Here is a 20,847-nt window from a genome sequence, read left to right as displayed (position 1 = left end):
GTAAATGACGTTTTCTGACAGCTGATCTCCCATTGGGTCCTCAGTAAATGACGTTTTCTGACAGCTGATCTCCCATTGGGCCTAGTGACGGGCCGCCTTCTAAAAGAGCTGATTTCCTATTGGTCCTAGTGAGGTGAGGTTTTCTGAAAGCTGATCTCTGATAGGGCCCTCACTAAGTGACGTTTTCTGACAGCTGATCTCCCATTGGGCTGTGCCTAGGTGACGCTTTCCGAAAGCCGCGCTGGGCGGAGCCGTTAGGGCCTTGTGCACTCAGAGCTCAGCGCACGCCGGCGAGAAGCAGATCGAGGCCGAGCGGCGCCGATTCCGGCTGCCCGGGCAGAGAAGCGGAGACCGCAGCAGCGGGCGCTGCCCTCCCGCCTGGCTGCCGAAAAGCCGCAGCGCCCAGCGAGCTCACAGCTCGCGCCCACTTGCGCGCTGGGGTTTTCTGGCAGCCAATGGGCTGCCGCTGGGTGACGTTTCCTGACCGAGCTGGTAGCCAACGGGCTGTCGCTGGGTGACGTTTCCTGACCGAGCTGGCAGCCAATGGGCTGTCGCTGGGTGACGTTTCCTGACCGAGCTGGCAGCCAATGGGCTGTCGCTGGGTGACGTTTCCTGACCGAGCTGGCAGCCAATGGGCTGTCGCTGGGTGACGTTTCCTGACCGAGCTGGCAGCCAATGGGCTGTGGCTGGGTGACGTGTCCTGACCGAGCTGGCAGCCAATGGGCTGTCATTGCCTGGGGGCGGAGTCAGTGCTGCCGGCGCCGCGGCTCAGAAACTTCTCGAAGCCCGGGGCCGTTTGGGGTCGCTGAAGGGAGGCGGGAAGTCGCCGGGCTGGAGCGCGAGGATCCTGCGGGCAGCGAACCCGCCGCGGGCGCGGGGGCTTGGGCCGAGCTCTCTGATTGCGGCGGGCGGGCGGGCGCGCGCGCGGGATGTTTGGAGCTGCAGCATCTGCCCCGTAGCCGGGCGGCCGGTGCGAAGCAGGGTCCCGGGGCGGCCCGGGCTGGGCGTGGGGACCTGGGCTCGGGGCTCGCGGTTGGGGGGGGCCAGGTTATAGCGATTTTCGGTTCAGTTTGGGTTCCAGGGAGGGTTGGGGGTTAGCTCGTGGCGGGGGGTTTGGGCAGCAGCAGCAGCACAGCGGCGCGGGGGGCAGTGGGGGGAGGGGGGGGTTGGCCAGCAGCAGCAGCACAGCGGCGCGGGGGGCAGTGGGGGGAGGGGGGGGTTGGCCAGCAGCAGCAGCACAGCGGCGCGGGGGGGGTTGGCCAGCAGCAGCAGCAGCAGCACAGCGGCGCGGGGGGCAGTGGGGAGCCGCCCGGCGGTGAGTGCTGAGCGGGGTTGGTGTGTCAGTGGCGCCCTGCAGAGCGGGCAGGATCATGTTTGCTACACGGGTCTGTTTGCAGTGAGGCGGGGCCGAGGGCCCCACGCCATCAGCGGCTGTTGGGGACTCCTGGGCCCACCCGCAGCGGCTGGGAGCTCGGGGGTCCATATGCAGCGGTGTAAGCCTGGGGGGTTCCCCCGCTGCCTGCAGCAGCTGAAGCTGTGGGGCCCTGCCCCTGCCCACAGTGGCTGGGGGCTCCTGGGTCCCGCTGCCACCTGTGGCAAATGGGCGCTCTGGGTTCCCCCGCTGCCTGCAACAGCTGTGGGAGCTGCCCCCCCCCGGCATTTGGGGTCCCTCTGCCATATGCAGCAGCTGGGAGCTATGGGGTCCGCATGCAGCGGCTGGGAGCAATGGCTGGGAGCTACAGGGGTGCATCTGTAATGGCATGGGCAATGTGGGGTCCTCCTGTCACCCTGGCTGCTGGGAATTCCTGGGTCTTCTCATGGTGGCTGGAGCTATAGGGTCCCCCAGCTGCCTGCCTGCTAGGAACCCCCTAAGCCCCCTGGGACCCCTACAGCCTGGAGATCGGTATCTGTGCCCCCCACAACCCCCTAAGCTCCCCCAGGACCCCTGCAGCCTGGAGAGAGGGATCTGTGCCCCCCATGAACCCCCTAAGCCCCCCCGGTACCCATACAGCCTGGAGAGAGGGATCTGTAACCCCCTAAGCCCCCCTGGGACCCCTACAGCCTGGAGATCGGTATCTGTGCCCCCCCCGGGACCCCTACAGCCTGGAGATAGGGCCTGCACTTCCCGCCCAGCCAAAGCCCCCTCCCCATCCCCACCTGCCCCTCGGCACCCCCAGCGCGCCTTTCCTCCCCCTCGCCCAGCCACAGCCCCCTCAACCCCTCCACCTTCCCCCCGCACCTCCCCCACAGCCACAGCCCCCCCATCTCCATCGCTTCCCTCACCCAGCCACAGCCCCCCCCCGGCACCTATTTCCCCCCCACACGGGCTCCCACAACCACAGCCCCCTCCCCACCTCCCCCCCCGGCACCCCCAGCGTGCCTTTCCTCCCCCTCCCGCCCAGCCACAGCCCCTCCCATCCCCACTGCTTCCCTCACCCAGCCACAGCCCCCCACCCTTCCAGCGCGCCTTTCCTCCCCCCAGGCTCCCACAGCCCCCCCCGCCCAGCCACAGCCCCTGCGACCTTCCCCAACCCCCCATGGCCCCCGCCAGTGCCCCTGCACTGCTGTGAGCTTCCCCAGCTCCTCATGGGCCACCCCCTTGCCCACACACCCGCAGTGTGCTGCAAGCTTTCCTCCCCCCACGGGCCCCGCCGGTGCCCCCAGCACACTGCGAATTTCCCAAGCCCCCTTGGTGCCCCAGCCCCCCTGCATCCCTAGTGCGCCGCGACCTTCCCCAGCCCCCCCGGTGTCCCCGCACCGCTAGCATGCCGTGACCTTCCCCCCCCGCACCCCCAACCTCCCCAGCTCCCCGTGACATTCTCTAGTCCCCCTCAGCCCCCCACAAACTTCCTCTTCCCTCCCGCACCCCCCAGCCCACCCTGACTTTCCTCATCTCCCCTGTAACCCTCAGCCCACCCCAACCTGCTTCCCCGGTCCCCAATCCACCCACCCACCCCGCCCCTATGTCTGCAGCCTTCTCCAATCTGAACGCCCGTTCCTCTAGCTGAAACCAACCCGCCCCCTTCTATCCCCCCATCCGTTGGGCCCCTCCGTCCTTTCTTCTCCCTCCAACACCTCCTAGGCCACCCCAACCTGCACCCCATCCCTACTTTCCCCCTTACATGCCTTCTCCCATAGCCCCCTTCTGCCCCCCTCCCTCCCTCCCCAACACCCCCCAGCCTGCAACAACTTTCCCCAACCTACACGCCTGTATCCCCCAGTTCATTCCTCCATTCAAGGGACTCCTCAGACCCCATCTCTCTCCAACATCCTCCCAGCTCACCACAACCGGCGCCTCCACCTGTAGGGACTGCTCAGCGCCCCTTCCTCCCCAACAGCCCCCCCAGTTCATTCCCCCATCCATTGGGCCCCTCAGTCCCCTTTTTTCCTCCCTCCCACTGCAATCTGCACCCCACTCTGTCCCTAGATCTGTGGGCCCCCCAGTGCCCTTTTCTCCTTTGTCCATCATTCCCCAACCTGCACCCCCATTCCTCCCTCCACCCATGGGGCCCCTCAGCCCTTCTCTCCTTCCTGCCCAACACTCACCCTTCATAGCACATGGGCAGGCGAGCTAGGGGACGAAACCCGTGAGGAGCAGTGGATTGTAGAGTGGAGCGGTGACTGATAGTGTGGGCTCAGTCTCTGTTCCTCGACTGGGGCGGCTGTAGATGGGATGGGAGAGGGAGGCAGGGATGAGGGTGTTAATAGAGCTCTGTGTAGTGATAGTTCCTGCTTGTCTTTATTAGTTTGCAGAGGAATTGTCCAGGAGCTGGAGCCGGAGGAGAAACTGGAAGAAGTGAACCTGAGCAGCCTGGATATCCTTGTAAGCAGAGATGAAGAGTCCTCAGCTTTCTGCCTTCTCCATGACTGGCTGTGAGTGAACAGTTATGGCCTCTATCCCTCATCCGTACCACTCAAGTTTTCTTCAGAGGCCGTGAGCCTCCTTGTTGGCCATGGGGCTCTGTGGGATTACGACCAAGGGAAGGGACAACAGTCTCCTCTGCTCAGTGACTGTCTTGGATGCAGGTGCAACAGGCTGCTTAACATATGAACGTAAGAATGGCCAGTCTGGGTCAGATCAAAGGTCCATCTAGCCTAGTATCCTGTCTACCGACAGTGGCTAATGTCAGGTGCCCCAGAAGGAATGAACAGAACAGGGAATTACCAAGTGATCCATCCACTGTCACCCTTTCCCAGCTCCTGGCAAACAGAGGCCAGGGACGCGATCCCTGCTCATCCTGACTCATAGCCATTGATGGACTGATCCTCCATGAATTGACAGTAATTCTCCACTTAACATCCTCTCGCTTAACATTGTTTCAATCTTATGTCCCTGCTCAATTACAGAACATGCTGTATTTAAAGTTGTGCAATGCTTCGCTATAACGGCGTTTGGCTGCTTGTTTTGTCCACAGTCGGCAGCCCCCCATCAGCTCTCCTATGCGCGCCCCCCCCAGCACTTCCTGCCCGCCAGCAGACCCCGCAGATCAGTGCCTTCCCCCACGGCCTCCTGCCTGTGGCAATCAGCTGGCTTGTGGCATCCGGGGACGGGGAGTGAAGACTCGTTGTGCAGGCTCCCCCTCCCTCCCCTGCTTCCCAATGCCGCAAGCCAACTGATTGCTGCGGGCAGGAGCGAGGACACGGTGTATGAAGTAAAGGGGAAGGAGGGGGAGGAAGAGGCAGGTTAAGGGTGGGGGCTTGGGGTAGAGGCGGCGTGGGCGGCTGAGGGTTGAGGCCCCCGACCCTGGTGCTTGCAGAGAGGGGAAGCTGCCGCTGCTCCTGTGCAACGTGCTTCTGCTAGCCTACAGCACCTTCAGCCTCCTTGCCTGCCTCATTGTCGCCAGTGCCAGTGGGCTGTGCCCGTGTGGGGTAAGGCGGGGGCACCCCCCAACTATAGTACAGTACTGTACTGTATGGCAAAAAATAATTCCCTGGAGCGTAACCCCCCCCATTTACTTTCATTCTTATGGGGAAATTGGACTTGCTTAACATCGTTTCACTTAGTCGCATTTTTCAAGAACATAACAAGAATGTTAAGTGAGGAGTTACTGTACCTAGTTCTTACTTGAACCCCATTATAGTCTTGGCTTTCACAGCATTCTCTGGCCAGGAGCTCCAAAGGCTGAGTGTGCGTTGCGTGCTTTTTAATTGTATCTATAAAGGTGTAATGGGAGAAGAAGAACCTACACAACACTGCAGATTCTGATAACTTCTGTTTTTCCCTCTTGTGTTGTGCTTAGTACCATGGAGAAAGAAGTGAAGGGTAAGAGCCCACCCCAATTGTGAGATGGAAGGCGCCCAAGAGCCGTGAGACAGTGAGCGTTGTTGATTCCAGGCTATGCAGATGCCATGAAGCTGGGAGTGGAGCAGACGTCACCATCAGTGAGATAAGTGTCTGGTTTTGTGAGGACTCTGGTAATGGCCCACCTGCCTCCAGGCCAGGACTTGTCGTTAGCTGGGGCTGAGTTTGTAGGAAAAGGTTCCTGAATAGCTGTAGTTACGAGGGAGACAAGGTCCCCATTTTCAGGGGCTGGTCATTTCTCTGTCCACAAGCAGTGTGTTCTCTGCAGCAGAAGGTTGGATCCAGGGGGATGACTCCAGCTGGTGAGTTTCTTGACTTCCTCCCACTTTTTTCTCTCTCTCTCTCTCTCTCTCTCCTCTAATGTGTTGGCCAACACGCTTGCTCGCGCTCTCTCGCGCTCTCTCTCTCTCTCTCTCTCTCTCTCTCTCTCTCTCTGTCCTTGCCTCTCCTTGTGCTGTCTCCCTTCGTAGGACATGGGCAGTTAATTGATTTTTGGCAATTAATTGATCTTTGATTATTAGCAGGTAAATATGCCTGATGGGATGTTAGATGGGGTGGTATCTGAGTGACTACAGAGAATTTTTTTTCCTGGATGCTGGCTGGTGAGTCTTGCCCACATGCTCAGTGTTTAACTGATCGCCATATTTGGGGTTGGGAAGGAATTTCCCCCCAGGGCAGATTGGCAGAGGCCCTGGAGGTTTTTCACCTTCCTCTGCAGCATGGGGCACGGGTTACTTGCTGGAGGATTCTCTGCAACTTGAGGTCTTCAAACCACAATCTGAGGACTTTAGTAACTCAGACATAGGTTAGGGGTTTGATATAGAAGTGGATGGGTGAGATTCTGTGGCCTGCATTGTGCAGGAGGTCAGACTAGATGATCATAATGGTCCCTTCTGACCTTAAAGTCTATGAGTCTAAGTGAAAAATCAAGCTAATTCCATTTCAAAACATGCCAATCCCTAAGAACCCCAAAGCTCTGTGACTAGATCTCGCCTGGTGTGCAGTCTGGGACTGCGGTGGGCTGGCTGTGGACTCTCTTCCCCTCTTTCCTCCTGCTTGCCCCTGACTGCTGGGAGCCGATCAAAAAAAAAAAAAAGACAAGAAGCTACAACAAGGAACAACCTACAAGCCAAAAACTAGCCAACAAGCAACTCACGAGCCAATTAAGCCAAAAGCAAGCCCAATTGCTGCATATTTTTCTGCGGGTATGGCATTTCTGTGCAGAGTCTGCAGTGCAGAGTGGCTTTTTCGGTGGTTGTTGCAAGGGGTCTGTAGTGAGTCGGTGTGGCTCCCCTCCTGCCCAGCAGAGGGAGCGCCCCTGCAGACACCCAAGTGGGCGGAGCCACCGCCGCCTGTTCCCACCCCCCGGAAGTCAAGAGGCGGGACAGGAAGTAGAAAAGCTGGCCGCCAGAGCTCAGTCAGGGCCCAGCCGCTGCAGGGAGCAGACGTGCCGCCGGGAGCTCGCGACTGGGAAACCTCCGGGACCCGAGGCAGTTGCCCGGACTGGCCGGAGCTTCCCCGCACCCGCTATGAGGAGGAGCCGCCGGAGCCTCCCTGCACCCGTTACTGGGAGGAGCCGTTGGAGCTTCCCCGCGCCCACTACAATGAGGAGCCGCCGGAGCCTCCCCGTCCCTGCTGTTACCCGGAGGAGCTGCCTGAGCCCGCCTGGCCGGACTTCCCCGAGGAGCTGCCAGACCTGCCACCAAGCCCCAGTCGAGAGGAACCTATGCTGGTGGACTGGCCTGGGATGGATACCATGGACGAGGTAGGCCCTGAGGGGGGAACTGGAAGTAGCCTGGGGGTAGGTGACCCCATTCAGGCTGCAGACACATACGAGCCTATGTCAGTGGGGTCCTGACCGCAACACACTGACCTGCAGCGGTGATAGCCGCTGCTAGGGCCCCGGGCTGGGACGCAGTAGAGTGGGTGGGCCTGCGTCCCCCCTGCCACCCCACTCACGGGTGGCAGTTTTCCCCCTCACCCATCGCTCAGGTGTAAGGACCTGGTCCTATATACCAACCTGTTGCTGCTCAGCCCCTGCACCAGAGGGCCTGAGCCCCCCCCTTGAACTGTTGATTGCTGCTCAGCCCCTGCACCAGAGGGCCTGAGCTCCCTTGAACTGTGTACTATTGCTCAGCCCTTCTAACAGAGGACGTGTAGTGAGTCGGTGTGGCTCCCCTCCTGCCCTCAGGAGGGTCGAGCCCTGGTGCGAACGATTACAGGGTCCTTTCTACTTTTTGTCCTAAATGTGTAATGGGAAAAGGGTTGAGGGTGGAGTCCCACTGTGTGGGAGAGGCGAAAAAAGCCTACCCGACATTGCTGACTGAGAGGGTAACTTAATTATTTACCTCCTTTGTGCTAGTTTTAGTACCAAGAGAAAAGAAGTCACGCGTCAGAGTCTACTGTCCTCACACAATGGAAAGCGAGCAAGAGCGATGAGACCACGAACATTGTTGATGCGATGCAAAAGCCGTCCATCTGTGAGTGGAACCGCCACCACTCTCAGTGAGATAAGTGTCTGGTTTGGTGGTTGCTCTGCTCACGGCCCACCTCCTGGTAGGGACACCCCGTTAGCTAGGGCTGGGTTTGTAAGAAAAGGTTCCTAACTAGTGGTTACGAGGGAGACAAGGTCCCCATTTTCAGGGACTGGTCATTTTTCTGTCCACAAGCAGTGTGTCCTCTGCTGCAGAAGGTTGGATCCAGGGGGATGACTCCAGCTCATGAGTTTCTTGACTCCCTCCCATGTTTTTCTCTCTCTCTCCTCTGTGTTGGCCAACACACACTCTGTCTGTCTCTCTGTCCTTGCCTCTTCTTGTGCTGTCTCCCTTCGTAGGACACAGGCAGGAGTGCTAGGTTTGCATCCCCATAGGGGATGACTCCAGCTGTTGAGTTTCTTGACTCAATCCCACATTTTTCTCTCTCTCTCCTCTGTGTTGGCCAACACACTTTGTCTGTCTGTCTGTCCTTGCCTCTGCTTGTGCTCTCTCCCTTAGTAGGACACGGGCAGGTGTGTTAGGTGTGCATCCCCACAGGCTAGGTCTTGTGAGCTATGAACAAGTAGGGGACCAAAATCATGCAGGGTAGCGGGCGCAAGAGTGGAGCGGTGACTGTGGGTGTTGGCTGAGTCTCTGCTGTAGTGGGGCTGATGGGGATGAGATGGGAGAGGGAGGCAGGGATGAGGGCAAGATTTCACGCATCAATTGTATTTTGTGTAGCGATGGCTCTTGCTTGGCTTATTTGCTGCACTTGCAGAGAAATCATCGGGGAGCAGCAGCAGGAGGAGAAACTAGCAGACGCGGATCTGAGCAGCCTGGACATCCTTCTAAGCACAGATTAACAGTCTTCAGCTTTCTGCCTTCCACGTAACTGGCTGTGAGTAAGTGATCAGTGCTTCAAATTCCTCATCTGTTCTCGCTCCAGTTTTGTTCCTGGTTGGGTACATGGCTCTGTGGGGTTAAGAGGAAGGAAAGGCACAAGTCTCCTGTGCAGAGTGGCTATTTTGAGTGTAGGTGCAACAGGCTACTTTCTAGTTGTGGTCCTGACGGTGTAATGGAAGAAGGGTTATGGGTGGAGGTCTGGGGTGCGGTAAATGGGAGAAGAACTTATGTGATGTTGCCAACTGAGATGCTAACTCGTTTGTTTCTCCTCCACCCCCTTGTGCTGGGTTCAGGACCAAGAGAAAAGAAGTGGAGGGTCAGCGTCGGCTCACCTCATGTTACAGAAAGCGAGTTAGAGTGTTGGTGTCACTAGGCCTAAGTAAACCAAAGTTGTGACTGTAGGCCTGAGTGAACCAAAGTTCTTCCATGCTGTGAACTTTAACCAGCCTAAGATGCTAATAAACAGCAAGCAAAATTTGTAACTGTCAGCTTTCTTAGCTTGCAGCTGCAGGACAGTTTGAAACAGCAAAAAGCAGCGGGGAGAAGGGGGAGGAAAGTCTGAATGCGTCTGTGCTGTGAAGGCCATAGATAAATATGCGAATGAGAACAGTTCTAACAAGCTACATTATAGTGTTAAGTGTAACTGTTGCAAGAGGGGAGGGAAAAAGGGGGGAAAAACAAGGGGGGTATAAATGCTGGGACCCCGCCTGCGCGCGGGTGTGCAGGATTTGAGAATGCTTTTTCTCCCTGGCACCTTTTTTGAGCTCAAATAAACTTGGTTTGCTTCTCCACCCTGGTGTGTTAATTAGTGTGACGCACACCGGGCAACAAACCCCCACTGTTGCTCCTCCTCGGGCCCTTTGGGCCGGCAACAAGAGCGACGAGATTGCAAGTATTTTGGATGCCAGGCAAGAGCTGTCCAGCTGGGAGCGGAGCAGCCGCCACTGTCAATAAGTATCTGTTTTGGAGATTGCTCTGCTCACTGCCCACCTGAATCCAGATACAAACGCCCCATTAGCTGGGACTGGGTTTGTAACAAAATATTCCTGACTAGGTGTGGGTTCTGAAGGAGACAAGGTCCCCATTTTCAGGGGCTGCTTATTTCTTTGTTCACAAGCGCTGTGTCCTCTGCAGAAAAAGTTGGATCCAGGAGGTTGATTCCAGGTGGCGAGTTGCTTGCCTTCCTCCTGTGTTTTTCTCTCTCTCTCTCTCTCTCTCTCTCTCTCTCTCTTCTCCAGTACGTTGGCCAACACACACCCTTTCTCTTTCTGTCCTTGCTTTTCCTTATGCTCCCTTTGTACGACACGAGCACCTGTGCTCGGTGTGCACTCCCACAGGATAGGTCTCGGGAGCCATGATGAAGTAGGAGGGGACGAAAATTGTGCAAGGTAGCAGGCACGGGAGTGGAGGCGTGACTGTCAGTGTTAACTTGGTCTCTGTTCATCAAGTGGGGTAGATGTAGATAGGCTGGAAGAAGGAGGCAGGGATGAGGGCAAGATTTCAAGCATCAATAGAGATGTGTGTAGTGATGGCTCATGCTTGGCTTTTGCAGATCCATTTCCAGAGGAATTTCCCAGGAGCCGTAGCTGGAGGAGAAGTTGGCAGATGTGGACATGAGGAAAGTGAACATCCTTCTGAGCAGACACGAACAGTCCTCGGCTTTCTGCTTCCCGCATAACTGGCTGTGAGTTAGCTGTCGGTGCTTTGAATTCCTCATCTGTTCTTGCTGTACTTTTCTTCATATGCTGTGTGCTTCCTCGTTGGGCATGAGGCTCTTTGGCATTAAGGTGGGGGAAGGGCCAAGAGTCTCCTGAGCAAAGTGACTATTTTGGGTGCAGTTACAATGGAGTACCCTTCTAGTTGCAGGTGTAAAGTAGTAATGGGAGATGGGTTGAGGGCAGAACCGTGGGATACAGGAGCTGTAAAATGAAGAGACTACGCGACATTGCAGACGGAGATACTATTTTCTTTTTTTGCTTTTCTCCCCTCTGCTGGGTTTAGTACCAAGGAAAAAGAAGTCACACGTCGGAGTCTACTGCCCTCATGCGATGGACAGTGAGTGAGAGCAGCGAGCCTGTGAGCATTGTTCAGGCCAGGCAAGAGCAGTCCATCTGGGAGTTGAGCAGAGGCCACTGTCACTGAGAAGTGTCTGGTTTGGTGATTGCTCTGCTCACGGCTCAGCTCCTGGTAGGGACGTCCCATTAGCAAGGTCTGGGTTTGTAAGAAAAGGTTCCTAACTAGTGGTTATGAAGGAGACAAGGTCCCCATTTTCAGGGGCTGGTAATTTCTCTGGCCAGGAGGGGTGTGTCCTCTGCAGCAGAAGGTTGGATCCAGGGGGATGACTCCAGCTCGTGAGTTTCTTGACTCCCTCCCATGTTTTTTCTCTCTCTCTCTCTCCTCTAATGTGTTGGCCAACACACACTCTGTCTGTCTCTCACTCTGTCTCTGTCCTTGCTTCTTCTTGTGCTGTCTCCCTTCATAGGACACGGATAGGAGTGCTAGGTGTGCATCCCCACAGGTTAGATCTCGGGAGCTATGAACAAATAGGAGATGAAAATCATGTGGGGCAGTGGGCGCTAGAGTGGAGCGGTGTCTGTGGATGTTGACTCAGTCTCTGTTCGAGTCGAGCGCATGTAGATGGGATGAGGGCAAGATTAAATGCACCAGTAGTGCTCTGTGTAGTGATGGTACTTACTTGACTTTATTAGTTTGCAGAGGAATCATCCAGGAGCCCTCGCCGGACGAGATTATGCAGAAGTGGACGTGAGCAGCCTGGACATCCTTCTAAGGAGACCTCAACAGTCCTCAGGTTTCTGCCTTCTGCCTAACTGGCTGTGAGTAAGCAGTGAGTGCTTGGAATTCCTCATCTGTACTCACTGTAATTTTCTTCATAGGCCGTTGCCTTCCTTGTTTGGTATGGGGCACTGTGGGATTAAGGCTGGGGAAGAGACCAGAGTCATACTTGCCAACTTTCACTGGGTAGATAAGAACCCTGAATTCACAATATTCCAAAAATCAAGCTAATCCTATTTCAAATAAGGCCAAAACAAGCCACTTCTGAAGAACCCCAACACTCAATGACTAGATCTCTCCTGGCGTGCAGTCTGGGACTGTGGTGGGTCCGCTGTGCACCCCTGACTCTCTTCCCCCCACCCCTTTGCCCCTGCTTGCCGGAAGCAGCAAGTTACAACAAGCAATAAGCTACAGGCCAAAAACAAGCCCAATTTCTATGTTTTATTTTCCCCCTTGAGATTTGGTGTGTGTGACCAGAGTCTGCTGTGCAAAGTGACTATTTCGGGTGTCGTTGCAAGGGGTGCTTTCTTCTTGTAGTCCTACCGGTGTAATGGGAATAGGGTTGAGGGTGGAGCCCCACTGTGTGCGGGAGGGGAAAATAAGAGCCTACCCAAAGTTGCTGACTGAAAGGGTAACTGATTTGTTTTTCCCCCTTGTGCTGGGTTTAGTAGCAAGAGAAAAGAAGTCACAGGTCAGAGTCTACTGCCCTCGTGCAATGGAAAGAGAGCAAGAGCGATGAGTCTGCAAGCGTTGTTGATGCGACGCAGAAGGCGTCCATCTGGGAGCGGAACCGCCACCACTCTCAATGAGATAAGTGTCTTCTTTGGTGATCGCTCTGCTCAAAGCCCATCTTGCTCCTGGTAGGGACGCCCCGTTAGCTGGGGCTGGGTTTGTAAGAAAAGGTTCCTGACTAGTTGTGGTTACAAGGGAGACGATGTCCCCATTTTCAGGGGCTGCTCATGTCTCTGGCCAGGACCAGTGTGTCCTCTGCAGCATATTAGATCCAGGGGGATGACTCCAGCTGGTGAGTTTCTTGACTCCCTCCCACGTTTTTCTTTCTCTCTCTCTCCTCTAATGTGTTGGCCAACACACACTCTGTCTGTCTCTCACTCTCTCTGTCCTTGCCTCTTGTGCTGTCTTCCTTCATAGGACATGGGCAGGTGTGTTAGGTGTGCATCCCCACAGGCTAGGTCTTGTGAGCTATGAACAAGTAGGGGACCGAAATGATGCAGGGCAGTGGGCGCTAGAGTGAAGCGGTGACTGTGAGTGTTGACTGAGTCTCTGCTCTAGTGGGGCTGATGTGGGAGGCAGGGATGAGGGCAAGATTTCACGCACCAATTGAATTTTTTGTAGTGAGGGCTCTTGGTTGGCGTATTTGCTGCATTTGTAGAGGAATTGTCCTGGAGCAGCAGCCGGAGGAGAAATTGGCAGACGTGGGCCTGTGAGGAGCCTGGACATTCTTCTAAGGAGACATGAACAGTCCTCAGCTTTCTGCCTCGTGCATAACTGGCTGTGGATAAGTGGTCAGTGCTTGAAATTCCTCATCTCTACTTGCTGTGATTTTCTTCAGACTTTGTTTGCTTCCTTGTTGGGTGTGCGGCTCTTTGGGATTAAGGCTGGGGAAGGGACCAGAGTCACAATTGCTAACTTTCACTGGGGAAATAAGCACCCCGACTTTGACAATAAGCCAAAAATCAAGATAAAGCCATTTGAAAACAAGGCCAAAACAAGCCAATCCCTAAGAACCCCAACACTCAATGACTAGATCTCCCCTGGCGTGCAGTCTGGGACTGTGGTGGGCCCGCTGTGCACCTCAACTAGCCCTCCCCTTTGCTCCTCCTTGTCCGTGTTTGCTGGAAGCAAAAAGCTACAAGAAGTAATAAGCTACAAGCCAAAAAGAAGCACAATTTCTACGTGTTTTCCCCACAGGTTTGGTGTGTCTGACCAGAGTCGTCTGTGCAGAGTGACTATTTCAGGTGTCGTCGCAAGGGGTGCTTTCTACTTGTAGTCAGAAAGGCGTGATGGGAGGAGGGTTCAGGGCAGAGCCCCACCATGTGGGAGAGGCAAAAAGAAACGGCTACCCAACATTGCCAATTGAGATGGTGACTGACTTGTTTTTCCGCTGGATTTAGTACCAAGGGAAAAGAAGTGACAAGTCAGAGTCTACTGCCCTCATGCGATGGAAAGCGAGCGAGAGTGATGGGACTGCGAGAATTATTGATGCCTTGAAAAAGCCGTCCAACGGGGAATAAGAACATAAGAACATAAGAAAGGCCATACCGGGTCAGACCAAAGGTCCATCTAGCCCAGTATCTGTCTACCGACAGTGGCCAATGCCAGGTGCCCCTGAGGGAGTGAACCTAAAAGGCAACGATCAAGTGATCTCTCTCCTGCCATCCATCTCCATCCTCTGATGAACAGAGGCTAGGGACACCATTCTTACCCATCCTGGCTAATAGCCATTTATGGACTTAGCCACCATGAATTTATCCAGTCCCCTTTTAAACATTGTTATAGTCCTAGCCTTCACAACCTCCTCAGGTAAGGAGTTCCACAAGTTGACTGTGCGCTGCGTGAAGAAGAACTTCCTTTTATTTGTTTTAAACCTGCTGCCTATTAATTTCATTTGGTGACCCCTAGTTCTTGTATTATGGGAATAAGTAAATAACTTTTCCTTATCCACTTTCTCAACATCACTCATGATTTTATATACCTCTATCATGTCCCCCCTTAGTCTTCTCTTTTCCAAACTGAAGAGTCCTAGCCTCTTTAATCTTTCCTCATATGGGACCCTCTCTAAACCCCTAATCATTTTAGTTGCTCTTTTCTGAACCTTTTCTAGTGCTAGAATATCTTTTTTGAGGTGAGGAGAATGGAACAGTCATCACTGTCAATGAGATAAGTGTCTGTTTTGGTGATTGCTCTGCTCACGGCCCACCTTGCTCCTGAAAGGGATTCCCCGTTTGCTGAGGCTGTCTTTGTAAGAAAAGGTTCCTGACTAGCTGTGGTTTTGAGAGAGAGAAGATCCCCATTTTTAGGGGCTGCTCAGTTTTCTGGCCAGGAGCAGTGTGTCCTACGCAGCAGAAGGTTGCATCGAGGAGAATGAGTCCAGGTGGTGAATTGCCTTTCTCTCGTGTTTCTCTCTTCTCTAGTGTGTTGGCCAACACGCTTTCTCAATCTGTCCTTGCCTTTCCTTGTGCTGTCTCCCTTCTTAGGATATTGGCAGGCGAGCTAGGTGTGCACCCCCACAGGTTGTGTCTTGGGAGCCATAAAGAAGTAGGAGGGGACAAAAATCATGCAGGGCAGTCGGTGCGAGACTGGAGCGGTGACTGTTGGTGTTGTGGGGCTAAGACAGATTGAAAGCGATGCAGGGAAGAGGGCCTTAATTGGGCTCTATGTAGTACAGGAGTTCTCAAACTGGGGTTTAGGTCCCGTCAGGGGGCTGCAAGGTTGTTATTTGGGGGGTTGTGAAATGTCATCCTCCATCCTAAACATCACTTTACTTCCAGTATTTATAATGGTGTTGAATATACAAAAAGTGTTTTTAATTTATAAGGGGAGGGTCACACTCAGAAGCTTGCTATGTAAAAGGGATCATCAGTACAAAAGGTTGAGAACCACTGGTGTAGTGATAGTTCTTGCTTGCCTTTATTAGTTTGCAGAGGAATTGTCCAGGAGTCTCAGCTGGAGAAGAAGCTGGCAGAAGTGGACCTGAACTGCCTGGACATCCGTCTAAGGAGACATGAACAGTCCTCAGCTTTCTGCATTCTGGATAACTGGCTATGAGTAAGAAGTCAGTGTTTTCAATTCCTTATCTGTACTCACTCTTGTTTCCTTCACAGGCCGTGTGCTTCCTCGTTGGGTACGAGGCTCTTTGGGATTAAGGCTGGGGAAGGGACAAGAGTCTCCTGAGCAAAGTGACTATTTTGGGTGCAGTTAAAATGGGTCCCTTCTAGTTGCAGCTGTAAAGTAGTAATGGGAGATGGGTTGAGGGCAGAGCTGTTGGATACGGGAGATGTGAAATGAAGAGACTACGTGACATTGCAGACGGAGATGGTAATCTTTTATTTTTTTTTTTCCTTCTTCCTTGGTACTAAACCCAGCAGTCACACATCAGAGTCTACTGCCCTCATGCGATGGAAAGTGAGAGCAGCGAGCCTGTGAGCATTGTTCATGCTAGACAACAGCCGTCAATGTGGGGGTCGAGCAGACGCCACTGTCAGTGAGATAAGTGTCTGTTTTGCTGAGGGTTCTGCTCACGGCCCATATCGGTTTCTTGCCTTTCTCTGTTTCTCTCTCTCTCTCTCTCTCTCACTCTCTTCTCTAGTGTGTTGGCCAACACTCTCTGTCTCTGTCCTTGCCTCTCCTTGTGCTGTCTCCCTTCATAGGACACGGGCAGGAGTGCTAGGTGTGCATCCCCACAGGCTAGGTCTCAGGAGCTATGAAGAAGTAGGAGGGGATGAAAATCATGCAGGGTAGTGGGCGCTAGAGTGGAGCAGTGACCGTCAGTGTTGACTCAGTCTCTGTTCATCGAGTCGGGCTGATGTAGATGAGATGGGAGAGGGAGGCAGGGATGAGGGCATTCATAGAGCTCTGTGTAGTGACAGTTCTTGCTTGGCTTTATTAGTTTGCAGAGGAATCGTCCAGGAGCCCCAGCCGGATGAGAATGTCAGAAGTGGACCTGAGCAGCCTGGACATCCTTCTAAGGAAACAAGAATAGTCCTCAGGTTTCTGCCTTCTGCATAACTGGCTGTGAGTAAGGGCTCAGTGCTTTGAACTCAGTCATCTGTACTCACTGTAGTATTCTTCATTGACCGTGTGGTTTCTTGTTGGGTACAGGGCTCTGTGGGATTAAGGGTGAGGAGGGGCCAGAGTCTGCTGTGCAGAGTGACTCTGTTGGGTGGTGTTGTTGTAAGAGGTGCTTTGTACTTTTAGTCCTAAAGGTGTAATGGGTAGAGGGCGGAACCCCGCCGTGCGTGAGAGGGGAAAAGAAGAGCCTACGAGACATTTCTGACTGAGACGGTAGCTTACTTGTTTTATCCCCTGGTTTTAGTACCAAGCAATAAGACGTCGCATGTCAAAGTCTACTGCCCCTATGAGTGAGAGTGACGAGACTGCAAGCGTTGTTGGTGCCAGGCAGGAGCCATCCATCTGGGAGCAGAACAGCTGCTACTATCACTGAGATAAGTATCTGTTTTGCTGAGGGTTCTGCTCACGGCCCACCTGGCTACAGGTAGAGGCACCCCGTTAGGTGGAGTGGGTTTGTAAGAAAAGGTTCCTGACTAGCTGTGGTTTTGAGGGAGACATGGTCCCCATTTTCAGGGGCTGATCATTTCTCTGGCCAGGGTCGGTGTGTCCTCGGCAGGAGAAGCTTAGATCCATGAGGATGACTCCAAGTGGTGAGTTGCTTGCCTTCCTCCTCTGTTTCTCTCTCTCTCTGTCTTCTCTACTCTACTGTGTTGGCCAACACACACGCTCTTGCGCGCTCTCTCTCTCTCTCTCTCTCCATAGGGCACGGGCAGGAGTGCTAGGTGTACATCCCCTCAGGCTAGGTCTCGGGAGCTATGAACAAGTAGGAGGGGACAAAAATCATGCATCGTAGTGGGCGCTAGAGTGGAGGGGTGACTGTGGATGTTGACTGTCTCTCTTCAAGTGGGCCTGATGTAGATACGATGGGAGAGGGAGGCAGGGATGAGGGCAAGATTACCTGCACCAATTGAATTTTGTGTAGTGATGGCTCTTGCTTCACTCATTTCCTGCGCTTGCAGAGGAATTGTCCAGGAGCAGCAGCTGAAGGAGAAAGTGGCAGAGGCGGATCTGAGGAGCCTGGACATCCTTCTAAGCAGACATGAATGGTCCTCAGATTTCTGCCTCCCGCACAACTGGCTGTGAGTGCTTGGAATCCCTCATCTGTACTGGCTCCGGTTTTGTTCAGAGGCTCTGAATTTCCTCATTGGACACGGTGCTCTGTGGGATTCAGACGAGGCAAAGGCACAAGTCTCCTGTGCAGAGTCAGTATTTTGGATGTAGGTGCAGTGGGCTGCTTTTTAGTTGTAGTGCTAAAGCAGTAATGGGAGGAGGGTTGAGGGCGGAGCCCTGAGGTGTGGTAGATGGGAGAAGAAGAACCTATGCACGTTCAGACTGAGATGCTGACTGATTTGTTTTTCCCCCTAGTGCTGGGTTTAGTACCAAGTGGAGAGTCAGAGTCCACTCCGCACATGCCATGGAAAGGGAGCGAGAGCTGGGAGATTCTAAGCATTGTTGATGCCAGGGAAGAGCCAACCAGCTGGGAGTGGAGCAAGGACCACTGTCAGTGAGATAAGTGTTTTGTTAGGTGAAGGCTCTGCTGTGGTTACGAGGGAGACAAGGTCCCTATTTTCAGGGGCTGCTCAGTCCTCTGGCCAGTACCGGTGTGTCCTCTGCAGCGGAAGGTTGGATCCAGGAGGATGACTCCAGGTGACAAGTTGCTTGCCTTCCTCCCGTGTTTCTCATTTTCTTGCTCTCTGTCTCTCTAGTGTGTTGGCCAACGCTCTCTCTTAATCTGTCCTTTCCTTTCCTTGTGCCATCTCCCTTCTTAGGACACAGGCAGGCCTGCGAGATGTGCATCTCCACAGGTTAGGTCTTGAAAGCCCTGGAGTAGTAGGAGGGGACGAAAACCATGCGGGGTAGTGGGTGCGAGAGTGGAGCAGTGACTGTCAGTGTTGAATCGGTCTCTGTTCAAGTGGGACTGATGTAGATGGGATGGAAGAGGGAGGCAGGATTGAGGGCAACATTTCAAGTACCATTAGAGCTGTGTGTAGAGATGGCGCATGCTTGGCTTTTGCAGCTGCACTTCCAGAGGAATTGTCCAGGAGCTTGAGCCGGAGGAGAAACTGGCAGAGGTGGATCTGAGCAGCTTGGACATGGTTCTAACCAGACAGGAACAGTCCTCAGCTTTCTGCCTTCTGAACAACTGGCTGTGAGTAAGAGGTCAGTGCATTCAATTCCTTTTCTGTACTCGCTGTAGTTTACTTCACAGGCCTTGTGCTTCCTCGCTGGGTACAGGACATTGTGGTATTAAGGCTGGGGAAGGGACAAGAGTCTCCTGAGCAAAGTGACTATTTTTGGGTGCAGTTACAATGGATCCCTTCTAGTTACAGATGTAAAGTTGTAATAGGAGATGGTTTGATGGCGGAGCCGTGGGATATGGGAGATGTGAGATGAAGAGACTACGTGACATTGCAGATGGAGATGCTAATTTGTTTTTCTCTCCTCTGCTGGGTTTAGTACCAAGGAAAAATAAGTCACATGTCAGAGTCTACTGCCCTCATGCAATGGAAAGTGAGTGAGAGCAGCGAGCCTGTGAGCATTGTTCATGCCAGGCAAGAGCCATTCATTTGGGAGCCAAGCAGATGCCACTGTCAGTGAGAAGTGTCTGTTTTGCTGAGGGTTCTGTTAACAGCCCATCTGACTGATGTGGATGGAATGGGAGAGGGAGGCACGGATGAGGACATTCATAGAGCTCTGTTTAGTGATGGTCCTTGCTTGGCTTTATTAGTTTGCAGAGGAATCGTCCAGGAGCCCTCGCCGGAGGAGAATATGCAGAAGTGGATCTGAGAAGCCTGGACATCCTTCTAAGGAGACATGAATAGTCCTCGGGTTTCTGCATAACTGGCTGTTCGTCATCTGTACTTGCTGTAGTTTTCTTCACAGGCCGTGTGCTTCCTCCTTGGGTACGGGGCTCTGTGGCTGGGGAGGGGTCAGAATCTGCTCTGCAGAGTGACTATGTTGGGTGCCATTAAGAGGGCCAATGTAGACAGGAGAAAAGGGGCCTGAACCCTGATTACAGGGCGGTCACCCTTTCTTCAGTAAAATACTCCTCCTTTAAACTCGGTGTGTGCGGGGGGCGGGAAGTCCCCAATGTGAAAAGATTTGGAAATGAACAGGTAAGGGAGGGATCCTGCTGAGTGTCTCCTTTCCGATCAATCCTCCATCTCTCAGCGACACCCTTCCGGACTTACCTTCCTACCTCACCAAGAAAATAACTTTGTGCTCCCTAATCTTTACCAGAAAAGACCCCTCTTCCTTGTGACGCAGTCCTGTTAGTAGGGCTCTGAATAGCACCGCATGTGCTTACAACACCTGAACATCAACACATTTCAGAAAGGATAGCCACATCAATCCCTTTGGACGTAGCCCTAGGAATCTCCTCTGTCTATCTCCAAAGAGACACAAGGCCTGGAATTTGGACACAACTGAGGGAGCTGTCTGAATCTCTACAGTTGAACACTCATCAGTGCGACGGTGTCTTTCTTGTGCACAAGAAAACAAAGGGTCAAAGTTGTGGTTGGTTGAGCGGTGTAAATTGGGCAGGGCAAAAGGACTTGAGGAAGGATGAGGTGGAAGTGAGGGTCTGAAAGGAGCCCCCCACCTCACCTGTTCATTTCCAGACATTTGGATGGTTGGGCCATTTCTTGGCTTTTTTGAGAAAAGGGGCGAATTTTCCACGGCCGCCACCATCCCTTACAGCTGCCCCTTCGCCACACCATGTTGCATCTGACTTGGATAGGTCGCAAGTAAGATTTCACTTCAAATCTCAAAAAAGCCCAGTAGAAATAATTGTGGGGGAATTTCCAGTCACTAAGAGAAAGGGAAGCTCAAGCCTTCTCAAGGGGTGGGGTGTCGCTCAGCCACAGGCACAAAAAGGCTCCCCTAGTTTAAGCGTGCGAGGGATAAGACGTTACACCCTGGTTACAGGGCAGTCATTTTGCCGGGCGTGTCAAAGTGACCTGTGGTTTAATTTGCTTGGCAAAGGAGACCTAAACCTTCCTTACATGGTGGTCCTTAAGCCAGGGGCGTTTGAATGGGGCAGAGAGAAAAGCGCTGTAAAGGAGAGACCTCCGTTCCCTCAGGAGAGTGTGGTTTCATTGCCCAGCAAGTGCAGGGCAGCCCAGAGGATTCCGGGGGCCCGGGGTCTTCGGCGGGGGGGCCCTTCCATTCCAGGACCCGCTCCCAAAGACCCGCAGCAGGGACCCCCCACCGCCGAATTACCGCCGAAGCGGGACCCGCCGCTGAAATGCAGCCCAGTCTTCGGTGGTAATTCGGCGGCGGGGGGGCCCCGCCGCGGGTCTTCGGGGCACTTTGGCGGCGGGTCCCGGAACGGAAGGGGCCCCCCGCCGCCGCCGAAGACCGGGCTACGCTTCGGCGGCGGGTCCCGCTTCCCCCCCGGCTCCAGCCTCTTACCCCCGGCTCCCTCCTCACCCGGAGCCTCAGTACCTTGCCGGAAAAGCCGCAGCGTGTGGCCGGCGGGGCCTGAGCTCCGTCCTGCTCAGAGCCGCGTGGTGAGGGGGCGGGGCTGGGATCTCCACACCGAGCGGAGGGAGCTCAGGCCCCATT

The 20,847-nt window shown here is 54.1% G+C and overlaps 2 long non-coding RNA genes across 2 annotated transcripts; both read left to right on the top strand.

The window, feature by feature from the left end:
• Positions 1–9,253: 9,253 nt before the first annotated feature.
• On the top strand, positions 9,254–13,716 carry LOC123367860. Its single transcript, XR_006578629.1, has 6 exons — positions 9,254–9,311; positions 10,232–10,363; positions 11,388–11,513; positions 12,141–12,496; positions 12,863–12,995; positions 13,605–13,716. It is a non-coding gene; the product is annotated as an uncharacterized LOC123367860 (long non-coding RNA).
• Positions 13,717–17,055: 3,339 nt separating this feature from the next.
• LOC123367859 lies at positions 17,056–18,322 on the top strand. Its single transcript, XR_006578628.1, has 3 exons — positions 17,056–17,483; positions 17,647–17,928; positions 18,299–18,322. It is a non-coding gene; the product is annotated as an uncharacterized LOC123367859 (long non-coding RNA).
• The last annotated feature ends 2,525 nt before the right edge of the window (positions 18,323–20,847 follow it).

The sequence above is a fragment of the Mauremys mutica genome, chromosome 4 (genome assembly GCF_020497125.1).
Source record: "Mauremys mutica isolate MM-2020 ecotype Southern chromosome 4, ASM2049712v1, whole genome shotgun sequence".
Lineage (NCBI taxonomy): Eukaryota > Metazoa > Chordata > Testudines > Geoemydidae > Mauremys > Mauremys mutica.
Note: the sequence above shows the minus strand (reverse complement) of the source record. Positions and strands in the feature narration are given on the sequence as shown.